The sequence below is a fragment of the Balaenoptera borealis genome (assembly GCF_965194805.1).
Source record: "Balaenoptera borealis genome assembly, chromosome: 12".
In the NCBI taxonomy this organism is placed as follows: domain Eukaryota; kingdom Metazoa; phylum Chordata; class Mammalia; order Artiodactyla; family Balaenopteridae; genus Balaenoptera; species Balaenoptera borealis.
In genome coordinates this window covers 96,730,731-96,743,302 of record NC_138869.1, presented here as the reverse complement: position 1 = coordinate 96,743,302, position 12,572 = coordinate 96,730,731, and the positions used below count along the sequence as shown (strand labels likewise).

Below are 12,572 nucleotides of genomic sequence, written 5' to 3'. Positions count from 1 at the left end.
GCTGTGATGCAACTAAGCCCACGCACCACAACTACTGAGCCTGTGCTCTAGAGCCCGCGAGCCACAACTACTGAAGCCCGCGCGCCTAGAGCCCGTGCTCCGCAACGAGAAGCCACTGCAATGAGAAGTCCGCTCACCACAACTAAGGGTACCCCCTCTCGCCGCAACTAGAGAAAGCCCGTGCACAGCAACGAAGACCCAACACAGCCAAAAATAAATAGATTTATTTAAAAAAAAAAAGAAAACTGACACTGAAAACACTAAAATCCCCCAACATAGTAAAATTAGCTGTTTGAAACCTATCTCACCTAAAAAGCATTTTATGCTTGTAGAAAATGACTTTTTTGAATCATGTAACATTCTTATTCAGGTGTCTGCAAAAGGTTAACATAATCCTCAGGACATAGAGAAGATGGGTTAATTCTTTCAATCTAAGAGTCCCCCTCCCGGAATTTATTACATAGTAAGCACTGGAAATTTAATGTGAATATATGTTGAGGGAAGGAGGGGTTAATTGATTTTCTGGTCTTAAAAAATGATCATTTTACAAAAGTGAAAACGTGGGAAATTAAAAGAATGAAATTATCTGTTTCTCTTTATACATTAGTCCCAAAGAACAATTTATTTGCTGATAAGAACTATCGGATTTTGTTTTGGCTTTATGACAAAATGTCACTTAGTTCCTATCTGTGCCTTACTTTTTCTCTAAGAAAGCAAAGGAGAAACAACAATCTTTTAGAGGAACAATGAAAATAATTTAAATACTATGATATGATATACTTGGAGAGAAAAGACTTACATCAGTCATTTCTATACAGTCATATTCATTTATACTTATAACAAAGATGGTAGAGCGGATCAATGTCTGATCTCTGTCTGGAAGAATTTTCCGTGGCTTAAGATTCCCCTTCCAGGGCACCACTCCCTCCCAGTCATCCTTGCCCTTCCTTCTTTCTGTGTATACCGATTCTTCCACAGCAAGCGCTTCAAAGACACACCACTTGAGCAATACATTTTTAGTTTCGGGTGTGGTTTCTGTGCGAAGTTCAGCTGAAAACACTACATTTTACATGGGTTGGGGAGGCACCATTTCTTTAAGTGGCCCAAGTTCTTGCTTCAGCTTTTGCCTATAAATATTTATATAAAATGACCCTAAAGAAGAATGGTCCCCATGTCCTCCAAGTCCCCACTCTATGTCTTTGTCAGTGGTCATGGCACATCATTCCTGATGGAAAGACATTTCTGGCTCTGAGGTCTCATCTGCCCAGATGAAGAAGCAGTTAAAGAAAAGACTAGGTTTATCATCTCTCCCTCCCTCCCTCCCTCGCCTTCTCAACACACACACACACACACACACACACACACACACACGCGCGCGCGCGCGCGCGCGCGCGCGGCGTTGAAACCCAGCCTCTGTCTCAAGGCCTAATTCAGACGCTCACTCTGTGAAGCCTTCCTTCCCTGAAAGCCCAAATCTGCAGAATCTTACTCATCACCCCTTTCGGAGCACCCGACTCTGCCCCTCCCAAAGTGACTGGAGAGAGGAAAATCCCGGCGAGCAGTGAATGCAGGCTACCCATCCCTGCATCTCTAACAGACCTGAGCACACCTTGGCACGCACCCACCTTTTCACACACAGGATTCATTCAGTGAGTTTGAAACTTAAATAGAACATAAAACCTTTTTACGTAACAGCAACTACTCAGTTAGAAAGCAGTCTGACCAGGCTGTAGGCGCCTGCTCTTCCCCCACAGGACACGGATATTGTAGAAGATACAAGAACATTTGTCCTTCCACAACTTCTGAGGGTTCCAAGTATATCCCTCTTCCCCTCCGAGACGCTGAGGGGAGTAGGCTGAGCACGAGGGGAAGATGACGCGAGGGGAACGGGGGTGCCCGCGACGGGCTGCCCTCTGCCGAGGCTCAGGAAGTAGGGCTGACATCAACTCTCAGAAGTGGCGGCTCATGCAAGGCCCCCCACCCAACCGCAAGGCAGCAGTGGCCAGGAATGAGTGACGCCGTCGGTAAGAAGCAAGTGGAGGAAGTCTGGGAAAGGGAAAGACATGGGTGAAAGAGAAAATTCCAGAAGACTCGAGGTTACACAAAGAACACCCAGAGTACTTGCATGAAATATGAGAGCCTCTTTGCCTTTATAACACGCAGGCCCATTGACAGGGCCATTACAAGCAAGGATTAAAAAAAATGAGACTTCCCCCCCTCATTTATCTAATAGTAAAATCTCCCCCATTCCCTCTGATCCCCTTATCTACTTCAGTTTTTTTTTTTCTATGACAGCACTAGAGATCATAAAAAAAATTTGGTATCACAGATGGCAAACCTAAAAGGTACAAATTGACAGACACATAGGGAAATTCCCAGATCGCTCTGATTAGAGTATGTGTGTGTAATTCTCTCACTCTGGAGACTAGAAATTCAGCTCCCATTTTTCAAAGCTTATACAGGCAGCATAATGCTGTCTAAATAGGCACAGAGGTGTTTATTTGAGTCTTTCCATTTCTTCATAGGAATAATGTAACTCCTGCTCTCAGAGCAGTTACTCTGAAAAGGGGTCAATAAACACAGAAAATTCAAGAAACCTTGATCCCTGTGATTCTCAAAAGCCACACAGGATGACGCCTCCCTAAGGAAGTGTTTGTCAACTTCTCCCTGCATACCAGAAAAACACTCAGTGCACTCAGTCTGTACCGGTGCACTGTTTTTTATTCCAAAGTGTGCATCAACCAAAAAGAAAAGAAAATGAAAATGATGGTATTCAGTAAACGGTGAGTTTCTAGGTAGCCTTGGCACTCCAAGTCCATCTGCCACTTTGAAAATAGATGTAAACATGAACAGTGATAAAGTGATAGGATTATAAGGCAACACCCCGACCCTTCACAGAATGCCAGGGCAGGCCGCTCACAAACAACCCACACAGCAAACCACTCAAATGGAAAAGGAGAGGAAATACACACAGTGTAGAATTCAAGCATCAGAAAATCCCCAAACTCTATTGATAGTTCTATACAGCCCTTTTTTTTTTTTTTTTTAAACCAACGGTTTCCTTTCCCACATTGACTTATACACATCATAAACATTTAACATCTACTTCTAAGGAAAATACAATGAACTAGTCTCTCCACGCCTCCCTCTACCTGACCAAACTACTATCAGATTGAAGCAGTTCTCATCAGAACCATGTTTATGGTCCTTTTCTCAATGGCTTAAGGCCCACACGTGAGAAGCCCTGGCATATGTTTATTCTGCTCTTAGTTGCTCAACAAATATTTACTGAATGCCCACCACAGGACAAACAGCATTTTAGGTGTTGTGGATTCACCAGGAATAATGATGATGATGATGATGTTATCCCTGCTTTCATGGAGCTTACAGTCTAACTGAGGAGACGGATGATTAACAAATGCATGTATAATATGTAAGGTGCTTAAAAGAAAAATAAAGTAGGCTAGAGGATGAGAGGGATGGGGTGGTGCTATTTTATATAGACCAGGGAAGGCTGCTTTAAAGAGGCAACATGGAGAAGACCTACTTAAGGAAGCTTAAGAGAAGCTTAGGAAAGAATTACAGATCGCTGCCTCCTTACCTATATACTAATATTTGAGTACAGAGGTGGACTATTTTAAAAAGTTAAATTTCAAAAGTGGTTCATATTTAATTTTCAAGAAGACCAATGAGTATGGATCCTAAATTTAAGTGACTAAAACTCTATTCTCAGAAAGCACTCAAACACCTTTCAATTGTCACATGGTCCCTGGGAGGGTCCTCTGGAAAGGGTAGTGGGATGGTGACAGACATAATAATTCTTTTTTTTTAATTAATTAATTTATTTATTTATTTTTGGCTGTGTTGGTTCTTCGTTTCTGTGCGAGGGCTTTCTCTAATTGCAGCAAGCGGGGGCCACTCTTCATCGCGGTGCGCGGGCCTCTCACCGTCATGGCCTCTCTTGTTGCGGAGCACAGGCTCCAGACGCGCAGGCTCAGTAATTGTGGCTCACGGGCCTAGTTGCTCCGCGGCATGTGGGATCTTCCCAGACCAGGGCTCGAACCCGTGTCCCCTGCATTAGCAGGCAGATTCTCAACCACTGCGCCACCAGGGAAGCCCCCCCCTCCTTTTTTTTTTTTTTTAACCACAAGACTGTGCTCAATGTTTTAAAAGCACTTGTAAATTGAAGTTGTACCAAATCACTGACCCTTAGAAGCCAAACGGGAAAATGAAGGTCCAGTCTGCCTCATCTAGGCTGATACTTGAAGCAATGTTAGACACTGAGAAGAATCACCAGAGCTCACTAAACTCAACTTTCTCATGTTACTCAGGATAAAATGGGTCCCCAGGGTTTTAGGGGTCCCCAGGTTATACAGGCAACTGCAGCATCATGGGTAAAACCCAGGTCTCCCGACTCCTAGGTCAGTCTTCTTGCCACTCCTTTCTGTATAAGATACCGCACCTTAGAGCCAAGCTGAGACACTTTGAGGAGCAAAGTCCATCTGCTAGAAAGGCGGTGGCGGATTTGAAAGGTGGTTAATGGGGACAAGCGGAGGAGAGCTACACAGGTGGTGGGTCTGGGGCACAGTCTGCAAGGGCTGCTGAGGGCGGATACCACTAACTCCAATGGCTGCCGTGATTATTACTCAAATGTTCTTCTACCCACTATCATACCCCATCTACGTGCAAGCACACATCCTTTGAAAAAGTTTCCTCTCTCTCAACCCACTCCATTTAAAGAAGGATTTTAAAATGACTCCAAGTTGGCCATGTGGCATCTTAAGGTTTACACTTTGGAACGTCTTTGAAAACCTCACTTCATGTTTGAGATCTGACAGGGTTATCACATGAGCAGTTCAAAGCTATGGTTTAAAGAAAAAAAAACACCACCAAATTCGAAACAAAAGCTATCTTGATTATAGTAACTGCAGTGTTCTTTTAAATGTAACCTGAAACCTAAAGCACTTTTCCATAAGACACTTGTTTCCTAGGATAAAAATGCTTTAAAAAACATTACCAGAAGTGCATTCTACCAGCTGCCTGACTGGGAAAATACTTTCAAGAAAAGCACACTGCTACTGTAGCATCCAGATCCAAGAGGACCCCCAGATTATTCCTTAATAGTGGTAGCAACCTTTAGAATATGAGATTTTTTTTAGTAAGGATTAAAGTGTGTTACAAAAGGCTCTGCTCCTTCTGGGGGGCCCACACCAAGATGGCAACATCAATAAACAAGTAGCATAGAGCAATATACAGACTCATAAACCAACACTTCATGGGGGTCAGTGACTTGCCCAAGGTTGCAGACTTACTTGACCTTGACCATAGGACCAGGAATAGAATTTAGGTCAATAATTCCAGGAGCTGTATACTTTCTACCAGAACCAATGTGATCGTATGTACAAAATGAAAGCACATGAAAAAACTAGCATTTCCCATCATCCATTTACTCTGAGGCACTGGGAGATTTTGAGTTCAATAAGCTTATTTTAATATGACTATTTAACCCTCAGGAAGTATGGAGAAATATGTGTATTTAATACAAATTTTTAGAAAACCAAGAAATAAAAACTCGGTGGAAATCTTTCTTTTCAATGCTTTTTCTCCCTGATATATGCCCTCATATTATTGCATTTTGCTCATTCAAAATAACTCACACAACTGAAAAATATGGTAATATATGCCTGGAAAAGTTTCTTGACCAAATTATTAAGAAGCTGAAAACTTGATATAAAGTTATTTATATATATATATACACACACACACATATACGTACATATATGTATACGTATTATGTATATATATATATAAATACATATTTGCATATATAATACATATAATACATATACACACAAATAAATATATATTGTGTCTATATATATATTCTATATATAAAATACATATTTACACACACACACACAAAAACCAAGTCGAAGTTGGCGCTTCATTTTCTAAAATTTGAAGGTAATATGTTCATAGGCCAGCCTGGGTTTCCTGTAGTTTTACTCTTTCCCGGTCAAAACTCTTCTAAACTTTTTTTCTTTTATGACACAGTCTAGCAATGAGGTAAAACTTCCAGAAAGCAGCAGAGCTGGGCAAACCCGTAAGTTTTGTGCTGGATAAGCTTCTCGAAGCCTATAGTGTGCCTTCTCTTCAATTACTGGATCCTAAACCTCCTCATGAAAGGTGACCAGCAGCTGACACACAAAAACTACTAATCTCAAAACCCCAACCCAGTAGCCTGATAAAAAGCAATAAATCAGCCAATTTTAAGCAAGAGAAGCACCGAACAGCTGACTGTACTTGCATACCTCAGATTTTTGAAAGCCAGAAAAACATTTCATTCCAATCAAAAACTTCACATAAATAAAATAATTGCAGGGTGCAAATCCTGGTTGGGAAACCTTAGCCTGGAAGAGTTTACCCCCTACCCACCAACCTAAAAGAACTGCCAGAGCCCAGTTTAAAGAGGCTGCTCTGAACTTGATACTATTTAACTGCACCAGGAGAAAGGGCACTCCTACACTGAAAGAGTCACTGTCTTCCACACTGGATCCCTAAGAAGATAATGAGCAGTGCCCCAAAGAAGCTGAAGAAAGTCAAGTTCATGGCAAATAAAAACAGAACCTACCCCCCCCCTTAAAAAAAAAAAAAAAAAAAAGAAATTAATTGGAGGATCACCTAGAGCTAATGCTAATACCACTTCAGCACCCTGGCTCCTGGATCCAATGATTCACAACTCGTTACAAGGCAAGTCCCTGCAGAAGCAAATCTTGTTAACTTACAACATTCACCGTGCACGGTTCACAGGTAGCCCCAACCTGTCCTTCACCATGGAGACTTCCCACAAGAAGCTGGAGCGCTCCTGGGCCCAGGCGTGTTCTTTCTTCCTTTCACAGGGAAGGGAGAAGTACCTAGCATAGGAACAGAACAAAAGAAAAAGAGAAAGGCGAATGCATCGTCAAATCCCTTGTTATCTCAACAAATGAAGTTCACGATCAATTAGACTGATGGATAATTCACCAAAGACCATTCTCCAGTACGCTTTGCTTAAAAAGGAAATGCAGTATTTTTGCTCTTGTCCCAGGAGACAGCACGGTGCGGCCAAGACTCTCCCCCACCCCCATCCCCACCCCAAGGTGAAGCCAATTCTGGGAGACTTCAGATGCAATCCCAGCTGAGATGCACACTTGCAACACAGCCTCAAAATAAGCTACTTGAGTTTACTCTCTTGCAAAAAGGAGGGAGCTAGGGCTATCACCTTCTGCCATTTTCATACCTCACTGGGTGGCTGGGAAGACCAGTAAGATCACTCTGGCAGAGCACTCACAGTTCCCGAGAAGAAAGGCGCCACGTAGACACAAAGGATTATTAGTAGTCAGAAGCCTGTTACTGAGCTTGGAGCCAGAATATAAAAGCCAGCTTTGGCAAGGCACCCATAATCAACCATCCCTGGGGCACCCAAAGGTCCAAATGTTTCTTCTTCCACCAAGGGGCCAAGGGAAGCAGAGGATGGAAACAGAGGCATCTAGAATCTCAGGGAGAAGAAAAGTAAAGGCCTGGATCAGGAAGTGAAGAGGCAGAGGAGATGAAAACTGGTGAGAGAGGCATGTGTAGGAACATGATGGTTTGGTCCGCACCCTTCCCTTGGATTGCTGTTCTGCAGTGTTGAGTGCACTGGACATTTGCAGGGCTGTGAAATTTTCCACTTGGCCATTTGCCACTTCCACCCACCGAAGTGGCACATTGAAGCCCTGATGGAAAAGGACAGGGTGATTTTTGTTTGTTTGTTGCTTTTAAAGAAAAGACCTATTCATATCCTGATTAAGTTTACTCTCAATATCTCATTAATATTTTCCACACCTGGATTTCTTGATTTTTTTTTTTCCCTCCTGTAAGACAGGGCCAGGAAAAACTTTTCCTGGGCCAATATTATCAGGGTATTTTGACTTGTGTACTTTTGAGGAGCATGCCTGAGGTATGGAAGCTTACAGGAGTGGCTTTGGGGATGACAAGAAACAGAATTTAAATGCTACGCTAGAATCTTGTTTGCTTCCCAAATAAATCATCCACAAGTACCAGTCATGTTTTTCTTTCAAAGTCATAAGCGTACATTGAACAAAAATGGGAATCCCAGAATTAGCACTGTGGATATAGGAATATTTTCGATGGAAAAATGTGATCTCTTATCTCAAAAAAAAGTCAAGAATGAATAATATCAAATCTTAGATTTGGAACTGGCAAAAAACTGACAAGTAGACCTCAAAATAAAGAATTTTTTAAAATGCAGAGAAAAATATTAGGATGAAAGAGAGAAAGGTGTCTGCTATTAATACAATTAACCATGACTTTTATAGTGAATTCAGTTTATAAAGTGCTTTCTTTTTTTTTTTAATCGAGGTATAACTGACATAAAACATTGTATTAGTTTCAAGTGTACAAAGTGCTTTCTTATTCATTCATTCACTGGACACATTTTTACTTGGCGCTTACTATATCCACCAGATTCTATATTCATAAAGGTGAACAAAACAGACAAAGGACTGTGCCTTTAAGGAGCTCACTGCTGCAAGAGGAACAGATATGAAAGAATCAGAGTATACTATTTTTAATACTTGTATAAAATTCGAAAAGCAGATAGGCATTAAGAAGGACAAATAACACTGATTTGCAATCACCCCATAATGGGGTAACATCATTTAGAAGGAAGGTCTTTCTTACAAAATTAACACTTAAACAGGGAAGCAAAAGATGAGCGAGAGTTAACCAGTCATCAAGTTTCCAGGCAGAGGAAACAGCCTCTGCATGATGTGAGCTGACTAGACCTGTACAATTAATTTCTGTTATTTCATCTTTTTCCCCTTTTTTTCAATTGGGTCTCCTTGATCAAGAAATGAGCAACTGAACTGTTCTCAATACCTTGAAATAAGAAATGATTCTTCTTTCCAACTACTGGGCCATCAGAGCAACAAACTAGTAATTTCTGCTAGAGGAACATTATTCAGTGCAGGCATTACACTTGATGTGACAGAAAAGGAAGACTCTGGCTTCCTAATGCATCAAAAATAACCCCACCGGGCTTCCCTGGTGGCACAGTGGTTGAGAATCTGCCTGCCAATGCAGGGGACACGGGTTCGAGCCCTGGTCTGGGAAGATCCCACATGCCGCGGAGCAACTAGGCCCATAAGCCACAACTACTGAGCCTGCGCTTCTGGAGCCTGTGCTCGGCAACAAGAGAGACTGCGATAGTGAGAGGCCTGTGCATCGCGATGAAGAGTGGCCCCCGCTTGCCGCAACTAGAGAAAGCCCTCGCACAGAAACGAAGACCCAACACAGCCAAAAATAAATAATAAATAATAAATTAAAAAAAAAAAAAACCCACCATCACAATGAAATAAAAGCTTCCTCTTAAAACACTCCCCTAAAAGGGCTAAAAACAGATCACATTACACGTAAACTTCTAAAAACAAAAAACAAAACAACAACAAAAAATCCCACTTCGTAGTACCTTCTATTAGGTTCCAAATTTGCTGGCTTCCTCTTGACTATTAGGATGTTTTTATTAGTTCTCTCCTGGACTGAAATGGTATTTTTCCTCACTTTCTAGAGTGTCCTGTGCATCTTCTCTTTTGGTTCTTGGTTTGGTACCTGTTTATTTACCCAGGTAAGCAGCATGATGCACAGAAATAAAAAGCGACGGAAATGTTGTGTTCATCTGAACTGTCTTCTTGTTCCCTCCCTACCATCCCAGAGCTGGTACAACTTAATTTTTCCACTAAGGAAAATCAGGAATTTGCTTTCTTCATCCTACAAAATGAAGGCATCCTCAGACAGGCTCATTCATGTTCTCCTGTGAATGGAGTTAAGTTTGAAAGTCTGTTTGAAATGAATAAGCCAAACTTCTATTTGAGCCTGTTTTCATTTAAGACACTGGATAAAATGTAGTATCTCCTACATATTTGGTTTCTCATATAACCCAAAATATTAATAATCCTCCAAGTTCAAAGTCGTGAAATCCAAACCCTCACTTTGACTTAGGAGTTCTGACAAGCTTTAGCAAACTCAGGAAGAAAGAGCAAGAAGAAAAACTTTCTGAAGCCAAGTTGTCCAAAACCCTGCCATGAGACCTGGGAAATTATGCCAGGCTGACAGTTTCATCCTCCGTCCAGAGATGAAAATGACACAATGCCAATTTCTCCTTCCCCGACTGCCCACAGCACTTACAGCCTTTACCGAGCATTCTGACCCGAGGTTCTTTTCAATTCAGCACGGTTAAATAAATCCAGGGGAGTATAAAAGGACAATGTAAGTCTTGAAAGGCTCCGAAAGTTTACAAGCTCCTTGATGAAAGAAACCTTGCCATGCCCTTCTTTTGCAGCCTCCTGGTGGTGTTGAGTAGAAGAGCCTGCACTTAAATTAAATGATCCATATCCTAAACCAGTTCTACGACTTAACCCTTATGCCAAAGGAGGCACTACTCCACAGCTATAATTTAAGCCCTTCTCACTTTTCTGCCCTCCAGGGACTTGGAGGTCCTATATGTCTATCATCCAAATGAAAGCCCTGCATGAACTCGAGAACAATTAAGTTATAACTTACCCTTCTCTCTCCTGTTCTTCCAATCCATTATATTTTGGGTCACTAATGGCTTTTGAGCAGTTGCCATCTCCCTTCAAGATTTACAACCCCTCCCCCCCTTCACCAGGAGCCTTTATCCTTGATTCTCCTAGCTTTTCAAAAGCCACCATTAAGGAAACCCTCGTGGTACATGGTGGAGAGACGCGGATGCTGAGCCAGTGGCTCTCAAACCTGAACCGCCATCAAAAAATACCTGGAGGTCTTGCGAAACCGTGTTGCTGGGTCCCATCCCCACCATTTCTGATCTAGGAGGTCTGAGGCGAGGCTAAAGAACCTGCACTTTTAACAGGTTCCCAGGTGATGCTGAGGCTTCTGGGTCCAGGCACCACGCTTTGGGAACCACTGCTCTAAGTGTAAAGTCTTTCTGTCAGTTACATGGCCAGACAGAGGCTAAGGATCTTGAGTATACTTCATCACTAGAAGATGGGTACGTTGGAATAAACAGGTATCATTCCTTCCAAAGAAGTGACAAATGACCAAACAACCCAAAAAGCCCACACCACTTTATAATCTGGGAAAACTTTCTGTGGCTCTTAGTCCGTCTCCTACTGGCTCCAAGTCCTGTTGGGGTCAATTCTGCCCTCTGTCTCTCCTTCAACGTTTTCCCCCCTCTACCAGAAACTTCTTTGCAGCCTAAAACATAATCATTGCCATCCCTGAAAGATCTTCCCCAGACCCTAATACATTCCCAAATGGCTGTCACCGCTCCCCTGTTCACCATAAAACATGTTAAAGTGTAGTATAAATTCAACACTGTATTTCATCGGGTACCTCCTTAAACCCTTAGAGTTTGATTTCAACACTTTTTTTTTTTTTTTTTAAAGTAAACTTCCTTCTCTTTTAAAGGTCAGGAATGGCTCCCTGTCTTCTAAATGTAGTGGCCTTTTCCTAACTGACTCTCCTATAATACTTGATAAGGTAGTTCCTTAAATTTTCTTTTTATTTAGTGAACTAGCATTTTTACCTGGACAGCATCTTTCTGGAATGACCTCTCCCCCATTTTCTTTGTTATTTGGGCTGGGCTGACCTCATGCCTTGGGCCCAAAGATGGGCATATGCAAACTATTATATATAGGATGGATAAACAACAAGGTCCTACTGTACAGCACAGGGAACTATATTCAATATCGTGTGATAAACCGTAATAGAAAAGAATATAAGAAAGAGCATGTATGTATAACTGAGTAACTTTGCCGTACAGCAGAAATCAACACAACATAATCAATCAATTATACTCCAATAAAATTTTAAAAATAAATAAATAAAGATGGGCATACGATCTAGGCTTGGAGAATCAGAATACATGTCCCTCTTGCCATGATGACAGGATGTAGGGATGGGCATGTAACCAAAGCCACACCAATCAAAGGCCTCTCTCAGACTGGCTGGAACTTAAGAGGAATGAGATGCCCTCTCCATGGAAGCATGGTCTACTCAGAGCTATTTTTTACCACCTTGTGAGGAAAGCCCACATGAGGGTGAAGCTCTGCAGCAGGGAACGAGGCTGAAAGACAGAACGTCTGAGTCCTGATGACAGTGAGGTCCCTTGGATCCAGCCATGACAAAAGTTACATTCATTCCTGTATTTTTTAGTTACATTGTGATAGACAAAATTCTAAAGTGGCTCCCAAGATTGCCTTGTCCCCTGGTGCCCACACACCCTCTCCTAGTTTTTCAATCAAACACAATCTGGGTGCTGCTGCTGTGAAGGATTTTGCAGATAAAATTAACAACCCAAATCAATTGACCTTAAAACAGAAAGCCCAGCCTTGGTGGGCCTGACCTAATAAGGCAAGCCCTTCAAAGGGGCAAGCTCTTCCAGGAATGAGATTCAAAACATGAAAGAACACATTTGGGGGTGGGAGGGGGCATGGCTCTCACCAGGAGCTGAGAGTGGTGCCCATCCCATAGCCAGCAACAGAATAAGGGCCTCA

The 12,572-nt window shown here is 42.1% G+C and overlaps 1 protein-coding gene across 3 annotated transcripts in view; it reads right to left on the bottom strand.

Annotated features, from left to right (window-relative positions):
• The window catches only part of ATXN1 (ataxin 1), a 432,099-nt gene that overhangs the window by 178,492 nt on the left and 241,035 nt on the right, over window positions 1-12,572 (bottom strand). For all 3 annotated transcript variants that reach the window (XM_082345422.1, XM_082345423.1, XM_082345424.1), the window contains one exon: window positions 6,786-6,914. The gene's annotated coding sequence lies outside the window, so the exon portion shown is untranslated. The remainder of the gene's footprint in view (window positions 1-6,785; window positions 6,915-12,572) is intronic.